Genomic DNA, 11013 nt, shown 5'->3' with positions numbered 1-11013 from the left:
TCCTCCGTGAAAATTGACCACGTAACAAGTTGTTTACGAGAACAAAGCCCTTTATACCCTAAAAATTGATCTAATTCTAAATATGAAGATGCAATACATACCTTTTGTAACAGTGGTACACCATGTAGATCAAAATATTGCTCCATCTGAAGTATCCAATTTACCGGATCCTTGCCATCAAACTTCCTCATATCACCTTTTCTTGATTTTAGGAGCTCGCTCTTGAAATGACTGTAACTCTGTAATTTCAGATCTTCTAGTTCTGAAATCAAGACCTGTAGTAGCCCTCTGTGTCCTCTTTCCAATGCCACCATTCTGATCAAAATTGGATTCTCCAAAAAAGAGTTATTCACAATCTTCCAAGTATACCTTTTTAGAAGAGTGAACTTATACGAAGTGCCACATGTCACTGTTTTGACCTTAGGATCTAAAAAATATGCACAGGAAACTACATTCCATCCTCTTTTTGTAAATTCTTACGAAATTTCAATCTGATGCTCAAAACAAAAGTTATGATGATTTTCCTCAAGTCACCTAGTTGGAATGTAATTTGGGAGTCTACAAAAAGGCCAACTTCCTCAGATCATATCTCCACAAATATTGCATGAAAAACTCTGAAATTTGGACCCGGGGTTTAGAACGATTTCAACCCAAATGGGTTTTTTTTAGCTTCTAAAACATCGCAGAAAAATAGTTATAGTGCAAATTCCACGATGACTTGTTTGGAGCAACGAAACCCTAGAATCCAAAGCTCTGATACCAAATGTTATGAAACCAACTCACAAAAAGATAGAAAAGATAGATGAATGCCTTAGAAATAAGCCTCTTCAAGGGGGAAACCTCCTTTACATTACACAAATGAACAATTCTTGGATGATACAAATGACAAGACCTCCTTTCTATATATAGGAGTCTAAGGGGTCATAATATAATCAGAGCTGACATAACAATAATAATGTTAGGGCACAATAATAACAATAGTGGGCTTCTATGGGGCACAATAGTAACAATATGGGGACTACATGGGTACAGCAATATAATAAGGGGGTTGTACTAATAACAATAAGGGGTTACACTAGTAGTATAGGGGCCTAACATTTAAGTTGAAGCTATGGTCATGGGGCATCTGGTGCAAACAGGGATAGAGACATTTAGCAAGGAACCAAAATCACTAATAGAGCTTATGATGTTGAAGCAGAGAGTTGGGACAGTCGAAGACACTATATTACAAGAAAGCAAAAAAAATGAGGAGCTCATAGAGGTATGTGTCGAGTCAATGGCCAAACTTTACAGTGCAAAGGAACATCTCAAGTCCCTCACAAGGAAACAAGAGGAATAGAATTGGGTGTTCCAAAGAAACCCTCTACATGAGTACATAGATAGGGCTTGCAGCACTACCAAACCATCTTTATACATTAGGAAGATAAGGGCAAAGTTCTACAAATGGATCATGTTGGGTGATCGTGTGGATCAACATGAATTGAGCATCAAACAGAATCAACATGGTAGACTTATTTCATGAGCAGACATTCATGCATTATATCATTCCCACAAGATGGATTGGTTAGAGATTATGAGTTCGAACTCTATTGATGGGATACTCGTAGCCAAGGGCATATTGCATCTTGGGCCCTCAAGCACGTGCAATGATGGAGGGTTGAGATGCTATCATAACCCACAGGTCCTAAGACTTAGGTGGCATTGGGATCTAAGAGAATTCGTTGGGGGCAGGATTCGCTGGAGGATTGTTTCATATCTAGGTGAATCTATCAAGGGAAGGATTGGAAGGAGGATTGTTTGGGATCAAGGTATTGAAGGATCCATTCAGGATCATTTAGCATGGAGGCATGGAATTACACACTGGGTTGTATGGGATCCTTGTATCAATGTACAAATTTTTTTGTTGTGTATAATAGTGGATTGCTTGAGGGAAAGCAATCTTTGGGACGGAGTATTTGTAATATTCCCTTTTTTTTATATGGTCAAAATGGATGGAATCTACCCATGGTATTTACCATGGTATTTTCCTTCGTTCTTGGAGGGAAAATATTAAAGTAAGGTTTCTAGAGAGTCCATCAAACCTATAAAAGGGGATAGGAGCTATGCATTGAGACTATCCTGAGTCATCTATCTATTTTGTCTTGTTGAGAACTTGGTGAGTTCAATTCTAGTCTGATCCTGAGATGAAAACCCCGTAGAGACCTTGTTGGTGGATCCATCCAGGATTCACAAGTGGGCTTCAGTGTCTTTTTTTCTTGTATTGAGTAATCGTGCATGTCATCTACAGGTGTTTCAATCTTTTCATATGGGCATGTATTATTTTTTTTGTTTCTAATAAGATAAATAAAGGGCTGCATTTCTAGATCTCATTGGTGTTCTTGTTTTTCTAGAAAGTTTACTTTCATTAGAACACTAAAGTGCGCTAGATCTACTAAAATTCTTAACATTTGGGATCTTACAATTTACCCCATGACATATCAATACCACATGCCCAAAAAAACAACTCACTTATGTGGCACTTCTTTAAATGGTTTTTTTTAATTTTATCAATTTCATTAAAAAGGGGAAAAGAATATAACTACTTTGAAACTAAATCTCAACCTTTAATTTGAGTATTTATTTTTTGAAGCTAGGTTGAGCCTAGGCAAGGGCCTATCACCATGATTATGCGAACCTCGGTCGAGCTTGGATGCCACTTTGGGATAGTTTAATTCCCCTAAAGGTGGCTCCCATCCTCAACCCCTCCCAATGAGATTTGAACCAGTTTGATTTGTGTATATTACTAACTATGATTATGTGAACCTCAGTTGAGCTTGGATGCCACTTTGGGATAGTTTAATTCCCTTAAAGGTGGCTCCCATCCTCAACCCCTCCCAATGAGATTTGACCAGTTTGGGTTGTGTATATTACTACTAGTTTATATTACTACTAGAATATTCTATGGAGGTTAAATCCATGTCATCCACCTAATAATTATCGACAATTAAATTAAAATTTTAGAAGCCTTATTTTAAAATAAAAGGGGAAAATGAGCATAACTTGCAATATCATGTGCCAATACCATGACTTATCAACACCTCATGGCCAAAAAATGATAATATCACTTCATGTGTCACTTGTTTACATGTGACATTTTGAGTGCAAAACTTGGGGTCTAGATCTCTCAAGATCCAAACTTCTTTTTGAATGCAAAACTTCAAATCTAGGGATCAAATCTCTTAAGATTCAAACTTTTTTTTAGTACAAAACTTCAGAAAAAGTTTACACTTAGCTAAAACTGATTCATGTTGGTTCATAGTAAAATTATTTATATTACATAAATTTGAAATCTCTATATATAAAAATATTTTGTTTTTTAATTTTATTAAAATCTTGATTTAATCTCTATGCAATACCCACATAATATTTTTAGTAGTGGTGAGGATAGAGAGTATCATGTAATATTTTTAGTAGTGGTAAAGATAGAGAGTTTAAATATACCTTAAAAGTAATTATAAATTTTTCAGTTTTAAATTAAATTAAAAAATGTTATAAAATTAAATTAAAATAAAATATTTTGATTTTGAAAAGAAGTGTAGTTTTTAGACATATAGTATTGATAAGCTATAGTATTAAGTCATAGCATGTTTGAGAGAAGATTCTTCGGCAAAAATCACATTGGGATGCTTTTGTCGACGGGTTTCGAACCAATCAATGTGGTTCATCGTCAAGACAAGTTGAAGAAACAGATCTCGCTTTGCATATTATATAGTCAGAGCAGAACATCCAATAGCTATATTACCTAGTCAAAAAATATAGCCATTGGATGTTCTGCTCTAACTATTTACTATGCAAAGTGAGATCTGTTTCTTCAACTTGTCCTGATCATGAATCACACTGATTGGTTTGCAATGAGTCGACAAAAGCATCCCAATGTGATTTTCGCCGAAAATTTTTCTCTCAAACTTGATATGGATCACAAGCTTAAATTCAATAAGTCATAGCATTTTAACAAATTCTATTTACAATTTAATTAATAATACCCATGATAAAATAAAATAAATATTTAATTAATAATATCCATAATAAAGTAAAATAAATATTTATAAAACTAAATTAACTCCTAGTATCAAATTTCTATTAGTGCACCAGTTTAGCGCTCAAAGCAACGGACCTCCACTCCAAAGAGTGATTAACAGTTACGTCATGAACAATACATTCATGGCATATCCATAAACGACTAGTGCAAAAGTACCGGTCGACATATCATCCCTCTCCATCAATGATTCTCGTTTTCTCTATTTTAGCTTTACCTTCCATTCCAACCTAGTAAGGAAAGCCCAACCAATGGATCCGTGGTTTAAACCGTTTATCAAAATACGGAACTCCTTATCCACATCCAGAACCTCAGTTGAGCTTGGATGCCACTTTGGGATAGTTTAATTCCCTTAAAGGTGGCTCCCATCCTCAACCCCTCCCAATGAGATTTGACCAGTTTGGGTTGTGTATATTACTACTAGTTTATATTACTACTAGAATATTCTATGGAGGTTAAATCCATGTCATCCACCTAATAATTATCGACAATTAAATTAAAATTTTAGAAGCCTTATTTTAAAATAAAAGGGGAAAATGAGCATAACTTGCAATATCATGTGCCAATACCATGACTTATCAACACCTCATGGCCAAAAAATGATAATATCACTTCATGTGTCACTTGTTTACATGTGACATTTTGAGTGCAAAACTTGGGGTCTAGATCTCTCAAGATCCAAACTTCTTTTTGAATGCAAAACTTCAAATCTAGGGATCAAATCTCTTAAGATTCAAACTTTTTTTTAGTACAAAACTTCAGAAAAAGTTTACACTTAGCTAAAACTGATTCATGTTGGTTCATAGTAAAATTATTTATATTACATAAATTTGAAATCTCTATATATAAAAATATTTTGTTTTTTAATTTTATTAAAATCTTGATTTAATCTCTATGCAATACCCACATAATATTTTTAGTAGTGGTGAGGATAGAGAGTATCATGTAATATTTTTAGTAGTGGTAAAGATAGAGAGTTTAAATATACCTTAAAAGTAATTATAAATTTTTCAGTTTTAAATTAAATTAAAAAATGTTATAAAATTAAATTAAAATAAAATATTTTGATTTTGAAAAGAAGTGTAGTTTTTAGACATATAGTATTGATAAGCTATAGTATTAAGTCATAGCATGTTTGAGAGAAGATTCTTCGGCAAAAATCACATTGGGATGCTTTTGTCGACGGGTTTCGAACCAATCAATGTGGTTCATCGTCAAGACAAGTTGAAGAAACAGATCTCGCTTTGCATATTATATAGTCAGAGCAGAACATCCAATAGCTATATTACCTAGTCAAAAAATATAGCCATTGGATGTTCTGCTCTAACTATTTACTATGCAAAGCGAGATCTGTTTCTTCAACTTGTCCTGATCATGAATCACACTGATTGGTTTGCAATGAGTCGACAAAAGCATCCCAATGTGATTTTCGCCGAAAATTTTTCTCTCAAACTTGATATGGATCACAAGCTTAAATTCAATAAGTCATAGCATTTTAACAAATTCTATTTACAATTTAATTAATAATACCCATGATAAAATAAAATAAATATTTAATTAATAATATCCATAATAAAGTAAAATAAATATTTATAAAACTAAATTAACTCCTAGTATCAAATTTCTATTAGTGCACCAGTTTAGCGCTCAAAGCAACGGACCTCCATTCCAAAGAGTGATTAACAGTTACGTCATGAACAATACATTCATGGCATATCCATAAACGACTAGTGCAAAAGTACCGGTCGACATATCATCCCTCTCCATCAATGATTCTCGTTTTCTCTATTTTAGCTTTACCTTCCATTCCAACCTAGTAAGGAAAGCCCAACCAATGGATCCGTGGTTTAAACCGTTTATCAAAATACGGAACTCCTTATCCACATCCAGAACCTCAGTTGAGCTTGGATGCCACTTTGGGATAGTTTAATTCCCTTAAAGGTGGCTCCCATCCTCAACCCCTCCCAATGAGATTTGACCAGTTTGGGTTGTGTATATTACTACTAGTTTATATTACTACTAGAATATTCTATGGAGGTTAAATCCATGTCATCCACCTAATAATTATCGACAATTAAATTAAAATTTTAGAAGCCTTATTTTAAAATAAAAGGGGAAAATGAGCATAACTTGCAATATCATGTGCCAATACCATGACTTATCAACACCTCATGGCCAAAAAATGATAATATCACTTCATGTGTCACTTGTTTACATGTGACATTTTGAGTGCAAAACTTGGGGTCTAGATCTCTCAAGATCCAAACTTCTTTTTGAATGCAAAACTTCAAATCTAGGGATCAAATCTCTTAAGATTCAAACTTTTTTTTAGTACAAAACTTCAGAAAAAGTTTACACTTAGCTAAAACTGATTCATGTTGGTTCATAGTAAAATTATTTATATTACATAAATTTGAAATCTCTATATATAAAAATATTTTGTTTTTTAATTTTATTAAAATCTTGATTTAATCTCTATGCAATACCCACATAATATTTTTAGTAGTGGTGAGGATAGAGAGTATCATGTAATATTTTTAGTAGTGGTAAAGATAGAGAGTTTAAATATACCTTAAAAGTAATTATAAATTTTTCAGTTTTAAATTAAATTAAAAAATGTTATAAAATTAAATTAAAATAAAATATTTTGATTTTGAAAAGAAGTGTAGTTTTTAGACATATAGTATTGATAAGCTATAGTATTAAGTCATAGCATGTTTGAGAGAAGATTCTTCGGCAAAAATCACATTGGGATGCTTTTGTCGACGGGTTTCGAACCAATCAATGTGGTTCATCGTCAAGACAAGTTGAAGAAACAGATCTCGCTTTGCATATTATATAGTCAGAGCAGAACATCCAATAGCTATATTACCTAGTCAAAAAATATAGCCATTGGATGTTCTGCTCTAACTATTTACTATGCAAAGCGAGATCTGTTTCTTCAACTTGTCCTGATCATGAATCACACTGATTGGTTTGCAATGAGTCGACAAAAGCATCCCAATGTGATTTTCGCCGAAAATTTTTCTCTCAAACTTGATATGGATCACAAGCTTAAATTCAATAAGTCATAGCATTTTAACAAATTCTATTTACAATTTAATTAATAATACCCATGATAAAATAAAATAAATATTTAATTAATAATATCCATAATAAAGTAAAATAAATATTTATAAAACTAAATTAACTCCTAGTATCAAATTTCTATTAGTGCACCAGTTTAGCGCTCAAAGCAACGGACCTCCATTCCAAAGAGTGATTAACAGTTACGTCATGAACAATACATTCATGGCATATCCATAAACGACTAGTGCAAAAGTACCGGTCGACATATCATCCCTCTCCATCAATGATTCTCGTTTTCTCTATTTTAGCTTTACCTTCCATTCCAACCTAGTAAGGAAAGCCCAACCAATGGATCCGTGGTTTAAACCGTTTATCAAAATACGGAACTCCTTATCCACATCCAGAACCTCAGTTGAGCTTGGATGCCACTTTGGGATAGTTTAATTCCCTTAAAGGTGGCTCCCATCCTCAACCCCTCCCAATGAGATTTGACCAGTTTGGGTTGTGTATATTACTACTAGTTTATATTACTACTAGAATATTCTATGGAGGTTAAATCCATGTCATCCACCTAATAATTATCGACAATTAAATTAAAATTTTAGAAGCCTTATTTTAAAATAAAAGGGGAAAATGAGCATAACTTGCAATATCATGTGCCAATACCATGACTTATCAACACCTCATGGCCAAAAAATGATAATATCACTTCATGTGTCACTTGTTTACATGTGACATTTTGAGTGCAAAACTTGGGGTCTAGATCTCTCAAGATCCAAACTTCTTTTTGAATGCAAAACTTCAAATCTAGGGATCAAATCTCTTAAGATTCAAACTTTTTTTTAGTACAAAACTTCAGAAAAAGTTTACACTTAGCTAAAACTGATTCATGTTGGTTCATAGTAAAATTATTTATATTACATAAATTTGAAATCTCTATATATAAAAATATTTTGTTTTTTAATTTTATTAAAATCTTGATTTAATCTCTATGCAATACCCACATAATATTTTTAGTAGTGGTGAGGATAGAGAGTATCATGTAATATTTTTAGTAGTGGTAAAGATAGAGAGTTTAAATATACCTTAAAAGTAATTATAAATTTTTCAGTTTTAAATTAAATTAAAAAATGTTATAAAATTAAATTAAAATAAAATATTTTGATTTTGAAAAGAAGTGTAGTTTTTAGACATATAGTATTGATAAGCTATAGTATTAAGTCATAGCATGTTTGAGAGAAGATTCTTCGGCAAAAATCACATTGGGATGCTTTTGTCGACGGGTTTCGAACCAATCAATGTGGTTCATCGTCAAGACAAGTTGAAGAAACAGATCTCGCTTTGCATATTATATAGTCAGAGCAGAACATCCAATAGCTATATTACCTAGTCAAAAAATATAGCCATTGGATGTTCTGCTCTAACTATTTACTATGCAAAGCGAGATCTGTTTCTTCAACTTGTCCTGATCATGAATCACACTGATTGGTTTGCAATGAGTCGACAAAAGCATCCCAATGTGATTTTCGCCGAAAATTTTTCTCTCAAACTTGATATGGATCACAAGCTTAAATTCAATAAGTCATAGCATTTTAACAAATTCTATTTACAATTTAATTAATAATACCCATGATAAAATAAAATAAATATTTAATTAATAATATCCATAATAAAGTAAAATAAATATTTATAAAACTAAATTAACTCCTAGTATCAAATTTCTATTAGTGCACCAGTTTAGCGCTCAAAGCAACGGACCTCCATTCCAAAGAGTGATTAACAGTTACGTCATGAACAATACATTCATGGCATATCCATAAACGACTAGTGCAAAAGTACCGGTCGACATATCATCCCTCTCCATCAATGATTCTCGTTTTCTCTATTTTAGCTTTACCTTCCATTCCAACCTAGTAAGGAAAGCCCAACCAATGGATCCGTGGTTTAAACCGTTTATCAAAATACGGAACTCCTTATCCACATCCAGAACCTCAGTTGAGCTTGGATGCCACTTTGGGATAGTTTAATTCCCTTAAAGGTGGCTCCCATCCTCAACCCCTCCCAATGAGATTTGACCAGTTTGGGTTGTGTATATTACTACTAGTTTATATTACTACTAGAATATTCTATGGAGGTTAAATCCATGTCATCCACCTAATAATTATCGACAATTAAATTAAAATTTTAGAAGCCTTATTTTAAAATAAAAGGGGAAAATGAGCATAACTTGCAATATCATGTGCCAATACCATGACTTATCAACACCTCATGGCCAAAAAATGATAATATCACTTCATGTGTCACTTGTTTACATGTGACATTTTGAGTGCAAAACTTGGGGTCTAGATCTCTCAAGATCCAAACTTCTTTTTGAATGCAAAACTTCAAATCTAGGGATCAAATCTCTTAAGATTCAAACTTTTTTTTAGTACAAAACTTCAGAAAAAGTTTACACTTAGCTAAAACTGATTCATGTTGGTTCATAGTAAAATTATTTATATTACATAAATTTGAAATCTCTATATATAAAAATATTTTGTTTTTTAATTTTATTAAAATCTTGATTTAATCTCTATGCAATACCCACATAATATTTTTAGTAGTGGTGAGGATAGAGAGTATCATGTAATATTTTTAGTAGTGGTAAAGATAGAGAGTTTAAATATACCTTAAAAGTAATTATAAATTTTTCAGTTTTAAATTAAATTAAAAAATGTTATAAAATTAAATTAAAATAAAATATTTTGATTTTGAAAAGAAGTGTAGTTTTTAGACATATAGTATTGATAAGCTATAGTATTAAGTCATAGCATGTTTGAGAGAAGATTCTTCGGCAAAAATCACATTGGGATGCTTTTGTCGACGGGTTTCGAACCAATCAATGTGGTTCATCGTCAAGACAAGTTGAAGAAACAGATCTCGCTTTGCATATTATATAGTCAGAGCAGAACATCCAATAGCTATATTACCTAGTCAAAAAATATAGCCATTGGATGTTCTGCTCTAACTATTTACTATGCAAAGCGAGATCTGTTTCTTCAACTTGTCCTGATCATGAATCACACTGATTGGTTTGCAATGAGTCGACAAAAGCATCCCAATGTGATTTTCGCCGAAAATTTTTCTCTCAAACTTGATATGGATCACAAGCTTAAATTCAATAAGTCATAGCATTTTAACAAATTCTATTTACAATTTAATTAATAATACCCATGATAAAATAAAATAAATATTTAATTAATAATATCCATAATAAAGTAAAATAAATATTTATAAAACTAAATTAACTCCTAGTATCAAATTTCTATTAGTGCACCAGTTTAGCGCTCAAAGCAACGGACCTCCATTCCAAAGAGTGATTAACAGTTACGTCATGAACAATACATTCATGGCATATCCATAAACGACTAGTGCAAAAGTACCGGTCGACATATCATCCCTCTCCATCAATGATTCTCGTTTTCTCTATTTTAGCTTTACCTTCCATTCCAACCTAGTAAGGAAAGCCCAACCAATGGATCCGTGGTTTAAACCGTTTATCAAAATACGGAACTCCTTATCCACATCCAGAACCTCAGTTGAGCTTGGATGCCACTTTGGGATAGTTTAATTCCCTTAAAGGTGGCTCCCATCCTCAACCCCTCCCAATGAGATTTGACCAGTTTGGGTTGTGTATATTACTACTAGTTTATATTACTACTAGAATATTCTATGGAGGTTAAATCCATGTCATCCACCTAATAATTATCGACAATTAAATTAAAATTTTAGAAGCCTTATTTTAAAATAAAAGGGGAAAATGAGCATAACTTGCAATATCATGTGCCAATACCATGACTTATCAACACCTCATGGCCAAAAAATGATAA

Source organism: Pinus tabuliformis, chromosome 9, assembly GCF_031772625.1.
Source record: "Pinus tabuliformis cultivar Carrire ecotype Pingquan chromosome 9, CPIR1, whole genome shotgun sequence".
NCBI classification, from domain to species: Eukaryota; Viridiplantae; Streptophyta; class Pinopsida; order Pinales; family Pinaceae; genus Pinus; species Pinus tabuliformis.
This window is presented reverse-complemented; position numbering follows the sequence as displayed.